The sequence below is a fragment of the Protopterus annectens genome, chromosome 6.part0 (genome assembly GCF_019279795.1).
Source record: "Protopterus annectens isolate FY-2018-M chromosome 6.part0, PAN1.0, whole genome shotgun sequence".
Taxonomy (NCBI): domain Eukaryota; kingdom Metazoa; phylum Chordata; order Ceratodontiformes; family Protopteridae; genus Protopterus; species Protopterus annectens.
This window is the reverse complement of record NC_056737.1, coordinates 1,438,429,445-1,438,442,952: the sequence shown is the minus strand read 5'-3', so window position 1 is coordinate 1,438,442,952 and position 13,508 is coordinate 1,438,429,445. Positions and strand designations below refer to the sequence as shown.

Here is a 13,508-nt window from a genome sequence, read left to right as displayed (position 1 = left end):
GGTGAGCTAAGGAATAAAAAAGAATGTAAAGAGATGAAGTGGATTCTAGAATTACATACATATGGTAGAAAGGGACTTAATGGAAATGTCCCTTTAAGACCAATTCTTAGATCACATGAATTGGTGTAGTAACTGTGTTTAAAAGATGGTTTGTTTGTAACAGTTTTTAGATCTGATGAAGCACCTGTTTAGAAAGGCATGAAATCACTTATCTGTGTTTTAGCCTTGTTTTTATGGTTTTATTTTCCTTCTTTGAATAAAATCCATAGTTTTATACAGCAACTGTGATCACCTACTGGTTGGATTTCCTTCTATTTTTAGCTTCCATTTCTGCCTGGATCACTGACCAGCACCTTAGTCAGTTAATGCCAAGTGCCATGGTGTGTCTAACCCCACTACTTTTCCTTCACATGGCAGGAATGCTCACCTATGAGATGGTTCACATTTTGGATGATGTGCGTACTAGGGTACACAGGTATTGCTGTTTAGCAGTTCTTGGATACAAAATGCTCACTATGTCCTGTTGAAGCCAAGTAGTTACTGTGTACCTCAATAAAGCTAACATTAAAAGTACATGCACATGACTGCTCCCTGTAACCTTACATACTGTACCACAGTATCACCTGACCAAGACCATTTCATGTTACAATCATTGTCACCCATGGATACCTTGTTAAGGGCTGCCTATGCTGACTTGTTTTGCTGGACTCTCCAGTAATGTAACATTTGAAAGCAAACACACATGTGAAAACTCTGTCTGCTTATGAATGTATGCCCATACAACTTTCTGTATTGTGCATATTACTACAAATTAAAGAACACCTATATCATAGTTTGGCAAACATACCCTGTTATGCAAGTTGTTGGAGTTGCATAGTGCATGTGTCTGGAAGTACAGATATGCAGAGTTGCCTTGGCCAGTCCTTTTTGTGCTGTACTGCACAGCACAGGACATTAATAATATGGTTCCTCTGTGACTGACACACTGGTGGTTACTGACAGCCCAGCTCTCATATCCAGGCCTTTCCAAGGTACAAGGAGATACTCTTCCTGACTGGTGAGTAAACACCTAAAATAATTAAGCTTAATGAGGGGATGAGTCACTGGTGCACTCCACTGGCCAAGGCTGCTTCTCAACACAGGTATGAGTCATTGGTGCACACTACTGGCTACCAAGGCTGCTTCTCAGGAGCAGGATGAGTTACTGGTACACTTCATAGTAGCTTTTTATGAACATGGGTGAAGATTCCTCTTCTGAAAGTGGCCAGGAGAAGTCTACTCTGGTCTTCTGGTATCAAATTTGGAGGCTAGTGGCTACTCACTTGTGGCATCAAGTGGATGTCTACTTTAGCAATGTGGAGTGCTGTGTGGTATAGTTTGTGGAATCCTGCTAATTGGAAACCCCAACAATCAGGGCACTAAGAGAGCAACAAGGTAATAATATCATACACCAAGGCAAGTGACACCTGGGTTAATTGCTTTCTCAGCTGTCCAGGCATCTAACCATATGTCCCTATGTCCATCCTGTTGTTTTTCCTCCCTTATGTAACATCAGGCATTCCTTATTCATTGCCCAAACCTACTCATCACTACTTGCCCTACTGTTGCTGGACAGCCACTGTTTTCCCAGCCCTTTATTTGCCTACCACCTCATCTAGTCTGATTTTGGTGTCAGTCCATATGCCACAGTACCTGCCCTCCTCCTTTATCCCAATCACAGACTTCCTTCAAATACCTTCTTCATCCTACTACTCTTATTGTTTATTTATGAAAATATGGTCTAGTCCATTGATAAAACAATTCTTTTCCTCTGTAATTTTCATGCCCTATGTTTTCCAGAGTATATTTTCCTCTGCTTGCTTTTCTTCTTCTTTTTACTGCTTTCCTGCCTACTCCATTTCTACTTCTTTTGTTAGATGAATAGGGTTGAAAATTACCCTGGCCATGTTTCACATCATGTATTTTTCTTTTTCTTTAGTTATTGCGTTTTTGTATATACACAGCCCATTAATTCTAGTTGCTGGTGTTATTTCGTTGTGGCTTTTAGGGTTGAACATTTGTTATGCAAACCCATATGCTATATCTTATGGCTGCTCTGTTGTTATTCATCTTCCAGATTTGCATAGGTAGCAGCTATGTGAACAAACCACAACATTGCAAAAGGTAGTCCAACACATATATCTCAATCTCTTGGTGCAAGAAATCTCCACAAAGCCATGAATAAAAGTGTGACAAAGGCCCAAAAATAGGGACACTTTTTAAATTTTGCTCGCACAAACTTAGAAAGCTGACAGAATAGCAGGTTTTGCATTAAAATAATTTTTGAAGGGTATGAAGTCTGAAACAAATGTCTGTCACATTATTTTTTAACTTTAATCTTTAATGATTTGACATAAATCTATAATTTGATGAAAAATGGACCTAAAATATGAAGCAAAAATCTGTACAGTTGAAAGGTATGGAACAGCACAGTCTACACTAACTCCACAAACAATAAACTCATAGACAAGCAACTGCAAAAATTTATTAAGAATGTTAATCACATTTGTCCTTACAGCAATCATGCCAAACTGACTTTTTCAGAACAATTAAACTAACATTTCTAAAGCCTAAATAATGTTTTATGACACAATCACATGTTGTTTCTACCACCAACAAATCACATTTTAGTTAAACAAATCACTTTACCACTTTCATGAAATAACACAGGAAAACATAAAACTATAGAAATAAAAAAAATGGTTGCATACGATTGGGTCCGTTAAAACAGGATATTATTTTTCTTTTTCTTCTCCATATCATAATAATGTTCAGAAATTATTTTGCATAAGTTCCTATATAATATGAGCCACAGGCTGAACATATTGCTAAACAAACAATAATTTATTTATTTATTGCATTTGTTTACTGGGAATGTCTAGTGGGCATGAGAAGAGCCCATTTTGAGTGAAGGCCCAGGGAGAAAAGCTCCACACCTAATTATATAGAGAGAATTATTACACAGCAATACAGAGTATGTAAGACAGTAGAAGCACTAGCACATTAAAATAAAATAATAATGAGATAAAATAATATTGATAAAGACATTGTATAAATTTGATAAAAGTGAAGGATTGTCTACTATCATGATATGTGGGTTGTTATGAAAGGTTTAAATGTATAGGTATGGTTAGTAGAATTAAGAAGCATTTAGTTTAAAGGGTAAAATAAGGTGGGGAAAGCTTAGGATAGGGATAGTGCAGGTTGAATTAACAGCAAAGTGAAACTGGTAAGACAGAAAAATGGAGAAGATGGACTAGTTATGGAGTGAAGTGGAGTACAGAAGAGTAGGATTCAGAGAGGGCCAGGTTTTGAGGTTGTCGGTAGGGGTGCAGGTACAAAGCGAATGTGAAGAGAGATGAAGTTTAAGGGATTTTTTAAATGTTGTGGGAGTACAGATGGCCCTAAGTGAAGGAGGAAGATTATTCCATAGTATGGAGACAATAAATTTTGCATCACAATTATCATCACATAATTTACCATGGGGTAACAATTATTGTCAATCAATATCACTTCTTTTCCTAATATATACTGACATTATGTACAAATCTCCTCATTTCTAGTCCCCTTATATTTCTAGGGATTTTTACATCCTTCTCTATTTAATTTTATTTTCCAATCTATTTTTAATGTTATTCAGTCTCTTATGTACAAACAGAGAGGATATCACCAAACTCTCCTTACAATTCATCATAACTGAATAATTGCAGTTTTTGTAATGATTTCTTCAATCTCTTTATAATTAGAACTGATCTGAATAATAATGTTGTCTCAAAATTCATAATAAGTTTTATTTATTTATTGTTCACTATTTTTTATAGTTAAGCCTTTACTTAATATTAAGCTATACTTAACCCCTATTCATTGTTTACATCTTCACCTATTTTATTAATCATGTCTTGTGGTCAGCCATACACAAGGAAAATGTTTAATAATTTATCTTTTCCTGAGAAAAACATTTTAAAAGAGAAATTGTCATCAGGATCTAGGCACACAATACCAGGAGGATACATTTCCATAACAACAAGATACTTGATTATGGTGAGATACAAAAAATATAAGAAATGGAAAAAAGGTCGAACTACAACTTTGCAAACTGAAATAAATAAGCTGGACAGACAAATTAAACATAGTGTGAGACAAGATGAAGAAAATTTTGAAGAAAATTTATATAAAGAAATTGGGCATAATAGGAAACCATTTTATAAACAGATAATATATACAGATTTTATTAAATATAAATATTAATATGAAATAAATACTGGTATAGCGTTTTTATGAATTATTTAAAAAAAAATAATTTGCAATCATATTTTTAATTTTTGTATTTTTATGTTTTCGTATATTGCATATATTTCATTGAAGTGGTAAAGTGATTTTGATAATTAAAATATGTTTTGATATTGGTGGTAGAATCAGCATGCAACTCTGTCATTATCCAACATTATGGGCGTTCCTTCATTGAAGGTTGTGCGTTAGGCCCAGCAAGCCAGCACATAAAAATCTACTTCCAATCATTAGCGGACCGGAGTTCCACTGTGGCGACCCCTAACCGGGAAAAGCCGAAAGACAGAAGAAGAATTCAAGTTACAAATGTTATCTTAATTGTTTTCAAGAAATCTGTTTAGCATATGTGCCATAAGGATGAAAGTGCTTAATGTTACTAATAAATGTTTGTAATTGCTCATGCATCATTTTATTGTTTCTGAAGTTACAATGTATCCTGAGGTGCTGGACTCCCTTTTGCAAGGTTGTGGTTTGGTAATTATTCTGGTTATTTTGTATTTGTCTACAATTACTGGATTAGCAGCTATGTGACACAAACAGTGTGTGTGTGTGTGTGTGTGTGTGTGTGTGTGTGTGTGTGTGCACTTGCATGTGTGTGTGTGCACAAGTTGCGAGTGTCTGAGCATGTCTTTGCACATGTGTGTGCACGTGCGAGTGTGTGTGCGTGCGTGTGTATGTGTGCATGCGTGTGTGTGTGCATGTACAGAATGATTTGGTTGGTCTCACCCTTTTTATGATGGTGTACATCACATCAGTCATGCTCCCTGCTGCAGCAGTACCCCAGGTATAGAGCAGCCTGCTTTTCTTGTGCTGGCATTATGCTTCGATTTAATTCGGCATCCTTTTGCTCCATCTGCCAGCACCATGCAGTGTCTAATACATGCCTGATTAAGTGAGAAGTTGGTCACACTGCAACAACTTCAAAAATTAACTTTGCAACAACAGTAATGTTTATGTATCCCACCAAATATCCCCTAGAGATCATGGAGTATAAAGCATTTATACTGTTGTCTCTATAATGTCACTTTATACAAAAGGTTTAGAAAATGTCTATTAAATAAATGTGAGCATGTGATACTAATACATTTCCGGTTATGAAAAAAGGAAATGCCCTTGTCTACGAATCCAAATTGCATACAAACATACTCTGAACTAAAGTCATAAATGCAACCAGGATACTACCTGGTTTAATATTACAGCCATAAAACATGCAGTACATAAAACACAAACAAATTTGTCAAATATTATAGTCTGGCAATTTTGTGCAGATTAAAGGCTATATGTTGCTAGAACTATGCTCTGCAGTAGTCCTTGGGTTCATCAAACTGTTGTGTGAGTCTGAGCAAGCCACTTAATCAGATGTACTTTGCCATGTGCCACCACTGAAGGGGGGCTGTGCACCTGAAGGTCCTACTGGGTTAGCAACCTTTTTTTAATCCATTGTTTCTATTTATGAAAATAAAAAAAATCACATCTGTAAGTTGTATCAGTGGTAGTACATTATAGGTAATATTAAAAGAGAGGTTAATAATAAAAAAATGGTTGCACTATGAATACACACACATACATTTTATATATATATATATATATATATATATATATAAATAGACATATATAAATAGACATATATAAATATAGCTATAAAACTTAAAGCATATCTTTATGTAGATCTACATATACATAAATACTCTGTGTATGTGTGTGTGTGTGTGTGTGTATATATATATATATATATATATATATATATATATATATATATATATATATATATATACACACATACACACACACACACACACACACACACACACACACATATATATATATATATATATATATATATATATATATATATATATATAGAGAGAGAGATGCATACTAAAAATATATATTTATATATATTTGCTACTAATATAGATATAGATTTAGCTGTTGTTTATAGTTTCATAGGTATATACTAGCCATTTATGAGCCTAGCCATGTAATCCCCCTACACACCACACACACACAACTGATGTGGGCGTGCAGTCTGGGAGAAGGATTCTCACCTATTCTGGGGCCATACCTCCCATCTTATAAAAGGGAAGTTCAGTAACTGAGAGTAAGATGTGGGTGTCTCTTGTAGACGGGAAGTGTTGGAGAGACACAGGCTGGAACCAGTAGGGAGTTAAACCAGCTATCAAAGATTTTACCTCAGGATGTGTTCATTATTTCATTTCAAGAGTCTCTGACGTGACATAGCTTAATAGAACAATTATTCTTAGGAATCATAAGAATGATAGAAGGTTCAAGGTTACTTAGTTTTAAAAGCATTACAATTTGCAGGTTTTCACCTGACTGTACCTTCCCTCTCAAGGAGGTCTATGTCAGCCAAGCATGGGTGAGTTTATAAATTCACATTCAATTATCCAAGTTCTGCTTGAAAGAAGATAGCATATTGCACTGCTTTATCTACAGAGGGAGTCTATTCCAGTGGTGACGGAGACACTGACCAATGAATCTCTCTCTCTCCTCAACTTTTTTTTATCCACTTGAAGCAGGTTTAAATCTTTTGTTGTGCATTTTTTGGGTCAGTTTGACATGTGATGTTACAAAAATCCTGAACCATTGGGCCCCTCATTGCTTTGAAGGTAAAGCATAGATCTCCTCTCAGGAACCTATAGGACACAAAAAAGAGGGGCAGTCCTCCTAATTTTTCCTGGTAGCTTACGGATTCTAAACCTGCAATTCTCCTTCTTAGGAAATTCTGAGATCTTTCAAATTATTTGATATGTCTGGTGAGGTACATCTCAAAGGGGCACTGTATTCTATAATTGGTATGATCAGCTCTACCTGTAAGGGCTGAGAACATTAATAGATCTGGATGATAATGCCCTGGAGATCAGCTGCACAGAGTAGAAATATTTCTTAACAAACATTGTTATGAGGTGATCAAAGGAGAAGAAGTTATCAACCTAAGTGCTTAGGTCTCTAACAACACTTTCCTTTTGAAAATCGATGGATGGCTCGTCTGCCACACACAAAAATGTTGCATTTTTTAACATTTAATTTAAGCCCATTTTCTATACAGCAGGCATTTATATGTGTGAGATCCTGCAGGAGGGCTTCTGTGATAGAGATTGATTTGATAATGACTTTGCTAGCCGTAGGTCCTGGCTTTTAGTCTGCTGGTCAGGGCAATAAGTACTGCAGGAAACCTTTGGTCATCTTCATGATATCTGATGCTGCCTCTGCTTCCCAAACCATGCAGATTCTGTTTTTTAACCAATTAGGAACCCATTTACCATCTATGGATCTATTTTTAATTTATTAACTATGCAACATGATGATGGTGTCAAATGCCTCCTCTGAATTAAGTAAAGTGTGACTACTGCAGGTAGCACGTGTTACCTTTTCAAAGAAGTTTACAAGGTTCATTAGACAGGATATAACTTTTTCAAAAAAAAAAAAAAAAAGTCCTGTGTATTTAGCTTATAATAATTGTAATGTCTGCATTAATCAAGTTTTTTTCAATGTGTTTCATGGTTTTATAAATGAGACTCCTCTAGCTGACAGGCCTTTAGTTTCCAGGGTCGTAAAGCCACCTGTATTGCATGGCATAACCAGTGTTGTATGTCATAATTTTGGGAATGATCCTGGACCCAGGCTCAGGTAGAATCAGTTTTGCATATGCAAACCAGAGCTTCTTTAGAAGATCTAATTGCCTTTTAAAAAAAAAATAAAAAATAGTCAATTTCCTAATATTTTCCTTGACTTGGGAATCTTTAGATTTGTTGTACACTCTAATGATTTTCCCCCTTTTATTGTACCAAATCAAAGGACTCAGCGTTCGAAAATAACCAACCCAACCAACACAAGAACGCTGTATTCCTGTGTGTCTTGAAACGCCAACGTGGTCTTCACAAACACGCCGAGCAAGGTGTAATAAAAATATAAAAACTTTAATTCCATAAAACATGAATACAAGTTAAGCGCTTTCACTTGCCAAATGTGAGCTTCATCAGAACTGTTTAAAAAACGAATTGATGTGACTTATATAACCTTTTTGGCGCCAAAATGCTACTAACATAAAAATGTATTAAAGCTACATGCAGATGATAATAATAATTATATACATTAAAATAAATGCGTAAAATCACCATATTCATATCATCAGATGCATCGAATAATCATCTGCTACTATATAAATATACTGATTGAAATTTTTTACATTAAAATTTACATTGTTTGCAATGTTTACAGTACATTTAAATTTATCTACGGAAATAGTAATGCTGGCTTAATAGTGACAAAATCATTTAAGCCAGGTGTAGTCGAGGCATCTGTATATAATTGCCACCATATTTCCTTATAGGACAACAATCCTTTCAAATCCTCCCCTCTAGGTTCAACTACCAAACTATCTAAGATAGCAAATTTAAATGTATGGGTATAGCCATATTGTTTAATATGCTTATATGCTTATATAGGGCATTCGTCTCATCTCTTGTTTTAATACTATATTGATGTGCATATATACGTTTATTCAATTTTCTTTCCGTCTTACCTATGTAGAATCTATGGAAAGAAAATTGAATAAACGTATATATGCACATCAATATAGTATTAAAACGAGAGATGAGAAGAATGCCCTATATAAGCATATTAAACAATATGGCTATACCCATACATTTAAATTTGCTATCTTAGATAGTTTGGTAGTTGAACCTAGAGGGGGGATTTGAAAGGATTGTTGTCCTATAGGGAAATATGGTGGCAATTATATACAGATGCCTCGACTACACCTGGCTTAAATGATTTTGTCACAATTAAGCCAGCATTACTATTTCCGTAGATAAATTTAAATGTACTGCAAACATTGCAAATTTTAATGTAAAAAATTTCAATCAGTATATTTATATAGTAGCAGATGATTATTCGATGCATCTGATGATATGAATATGGTGATTTTAAGCATTTATTTTAATGTATATAATTATTATTATCATGTGCATGTAGTTTTAATAAATGTTTATGTTAGTAGCATTTTGGCGCCAAAAAGGTTATATAAGTCACATCAATTAGTTTTTTAAACAGTTCTGATGAAGCTCGCATTTGGCGAGTGAAAGCGCTTAACTTGTATTCATGTTTTATGGAATTAAAGCTTTTTATATTTTTATTACACCTTGCTCGGCATGTTTGTGAAGACCACGTTGGCGTTTCAAGACACATAGGAATACAGCCCCCTTTTATTGTAGATTTTATTGATGTAGGTGGAATATAAAGGAGTTTTGCTTTTAAATTTCTCATTGTGGTTGTATTTAGATGGCACTGCTAATCCTATAGATTAGGTTATATTGATATATATCTCCTTTGCACATCTAAGGCAGTGTCTGGGTCGATGTTGTTATAAGTGAATTTCAAGACTTCATCAAGAGATTTATACCCGTTTCATCACTTGTGCACTTAAAGTGTTTGAATTCTGATATAGTAGTTTCAGGGTGGTTATTTATTATTAGAGTAAAGTTTACCAGCTTATGGTCTGACATAGTGAGGGAGTGATTACTACTGGAGCTATGCATGAGAGCACATTTTCAGCAGAGGCCCGAGGAAAAACGACAAATGTCTTTTGGAATTTGGGAGGAAACTTTTGCAAATGCAAGGAGAACATGCAGACTCCACAAAGAAGGTACTTCAGCTGAGAATCAAACTTGAGAACCTCTTGCTAAGAGGTGACAACACTAACTGCTGCACCGCTGCACTACCCAGTGATGATGCTACATTTGCAAGTATCGTGTCAAGAATATTTTGTCCTCATGCTGGGCTAGCAACAATCTGGTCCTTTGAGTTTTTATTTATTAGATATAAAAACGTTTGCATATATCTTACTTTGGAAGTGTAGTAACTCCAGTTAATTAACAGGTAGTTATAGTCCCTGGTATGATGGCATTCTTGTTTATGGGGAATTCATCTATGACTTTTAGGAACACAGCTTGGTATTCCAAGATCATTGATGGTGTCTTGTAACAGATGACAAAAAGATTTTGCTTTAGTGATTAAGAATCTATGTTCCATTTTTTTGGTTTCTGAGAATCTGTCTAGAAGTGATATGGTCTCTCACAAATATGGACACACAGCAGTTGCCACTGGGTCTGTTGATGTGGTAGGAGTAAACCCTTGTATGGTAGAAGTGCATTCTGGGTATTTAAACTATTTCAGTGACTACATGTATATGAATGCCTTCCAAGTGAATGAGTGCTTCAAGACTGCAGCTTATTGTACAGACTTCTGACAATGAGTAGAGCCACCTTGATCCTGTTTTGATACTGACATATTCCTTTACTGGAATGTTATGCCTAAAAAGGCACTATGGGGGCAGCAAGAGCTTCAGCTGGTATGCGGAAGCCTTTGAACACAAGCTACAGATCATCTGCTGTAAAGAGAGTAGGACTGTTGAGCATCTTGCTCCATGTTGACACATATAGAACTTCCCTGGAAGGACATCAATTATTTGTCCAGTTGTTGAAGTTCATGATCTTTCCTTTGTACCAAGGCATCCTTTATGGAGAAGGGAGAATTCCACTCAGTTTCAGGGTCTTGCTTTTGTGAAACACGCAGAGAACTTAGACATGTCTCTTTGTATCTCCCTCATGGATTTTCTTGCCTTCCATTTCAGATGGGTAACTCGCTATAAATAAATTGACTTGAAATATAAAGCACACTGTCCAGCGATAACATGGACAATGCTTAGTCTGCCAAACAATACTATATTTGATACTTGCATCACTGCATGCAAATGCAGACCCATTGTGAGTTGATTTTTCTACCTATACAAATATATACTTCTATGAGATACTTCACACTTCATGAAGAGATGATATTTTTCACCTGCTGGCAAACCAGTGGGCTAACAATGGAAAAATGCAAGTGCATTGCTAAGCGACCTCTTAATTGAATGCTAAGTAAAGTGATAGAGCTCTTTTTTTGTCACACTTAGAGGCAAAAACAGGGATGGTAGCAAAATGTAGACTCTGAAAGAGAAGTACAAATGCTTATTAAACCAAGCTTAAAAAAGTTAAGTATAGCATAGCAAACGCTATCGGAATGAAAACTACTGTTAGGTTTTTTGGGAAAGTGATATGAAAGAAACAGCATATTATTTAAAAAAATATTCACTGTGAATGAAAAGAGTCTTGGGGGGACTTTGTACGTTGTGAATGAATCCTGTGAAGGAAATAAGGAACTCGAGTGGAATCCTTTGCAGAGAAAAAGGGAATGGTGAGTGTAAAGCTGATAGTATTACAATAATATATTAGTATGTAGAGTGAACTTTTACAAGCTACTCACACAAATTCAGAGTATGGTGTGTGGCAAAAATGAAAAAGAACACTGCACACAGGAAGGATACATGTTTTGCTTTTATGAACGGTTGTGTATTAAAGCAAATTTAAATCACTGTCTGTTATTGCTTACTGAAGAGAACTATATTGCTTCTGAAAGATCAAATGTTTGCTAAAGGGTGGACTGCAAGAGTCAATTCATTGTTAATGTTATAGTAAAAGACTAGCGAACCAAATGCAGTGTGTGATAACATATCTATCGATGTATTGCTGGCACTTTGTGAAACTAAAGCTGGTATAAGGTGCTGAGTCTAAAAGTGAAATTTTCACATAAAAAGACAGTTAATTGCCGTGTAAGGCATGAAAGAGGTGCTATTTTAAAAGTTTAAACCCTCTGTCAGGGAAAAAGAAGGTTCATTGCTGAGTAAAGCAAGAAACGGTTTTAATTCTAAAAGATTAAATCCTCTGTCAGGAAAAGGGGATTCGTTAATATGTAAAGCACAAGAGAGATATTGATTTTGAAAATAAAAGTTCATAATGTTAAAAGAAAGGTTAGCTGCTGTGCAGCATGAGAAATACAAATGTGTTCATACTTGGTCATCTAGCTATGTGTTGCCCATACTGAAAATGGAAGGAAAAAGAAGAAAGATGGATAAATCATCTTTAAGTTTGCTGTTTCTTTATTTTTGTGTTGGAATTACATCAGCAGATTTCAAGAGCAAAGCAATAAATCTATGAAATAACTAATTAATTTATCTTTAACCAAAATTTGTAAGCATTTGCAGGGAATTACCTCACTTAAGAGCTCTTTGAAGAATGTTATCAGACCAAGTAGTGCCTGCTTTTAGTCAGATCCAAATGAGGGAAGTGCTCTAAACATATATTATAATGCAAAGCAAACTTGCAATTAAGAAGTGCCTAGATAAGGGCATGGATTTGAGAATATGTAACATTTTAAAAACTTGTATAGGGTATAAAATAATATGCAACATTTTAAGATGCCTCATAGGATATGGGAAGATAGAGAGTTAATAAAGGCAGATATTTATCAAGCTACCTGTACCTTTTGTAAGTGATGTGTTAGGATCTTCTTGGATAAAGCATAAAGCAGGCATAATGACAAAACATTCACTGGACCCCTACATGTTCATAGGTTCATAGGAGGTTTACTCCCCTCCTAGGTCCTTAAGAAGCTCTGAACAAAGCCTTCTCCAAATCTACAAGCCTAAAACAAAAACGGGGCAAAATCTGTACAGTTACTCATCAGTTCTGGAATACCCTTCCTTTAGATATCAGAAATATCATCCACTAAAATTCAAAACTGCGATTAAAAACTATCTAAACAAGACATGGATCTGTCACTGTAACTATCCCCCCAGAGTGTTTGCTTGTGCTGTGCTGACGAAGTCATAACAAGGCCAAAATATGCATATACACAGCTAGTGGGATTTGGATTTATTGGCCTGAAATTGTCCATTAAAATGACGAAACAAGTCATGGGTATTCAGAATTGCCAATTAGCTGAAACACCTGATGTTCATAAGGGTCATTTGCATGTAATGTGCCTCTGATGCAAGAGGTTTGGGAGGTCACTCAGTGGAAGTTCTGGCCTTGCTGGAGTTTTCATTTTTTTACATTTATATAAATGAAAACAAACCATATTGACAATCTTAGTTGCGAGCATTATACATCACAAACCATATTGACATAATTTTACTTGCAAACTTTATACATCACTATACTGGATGACGCAGTGGTGCAGTGGTAGCATTGTCACCTCACAGCAAGAGGTTCTTCAGGTCAATTCCTAGCTGGGGTGCCTGCTTTGTGGAGTCTTCATGTCCTTCCTGCATTTGTGTGGGT

The 13,508-nt window shown here is 35.6% G+C and overlaps 1 protein-coding gene across 1 annotated transcript in view; it reads right to left on the bottom strand.

The window, feature by feature from the left end:
• Window positions 1-13,508, bottom strand: part of THSD7B (thrombospondin type 1 domain containing 7B) — a 6,482,604-nt gene that overhangs the window by 4,309,446 nt on the left and 2,159,650 nt on the right. The window lies entirely within an intron of this gene.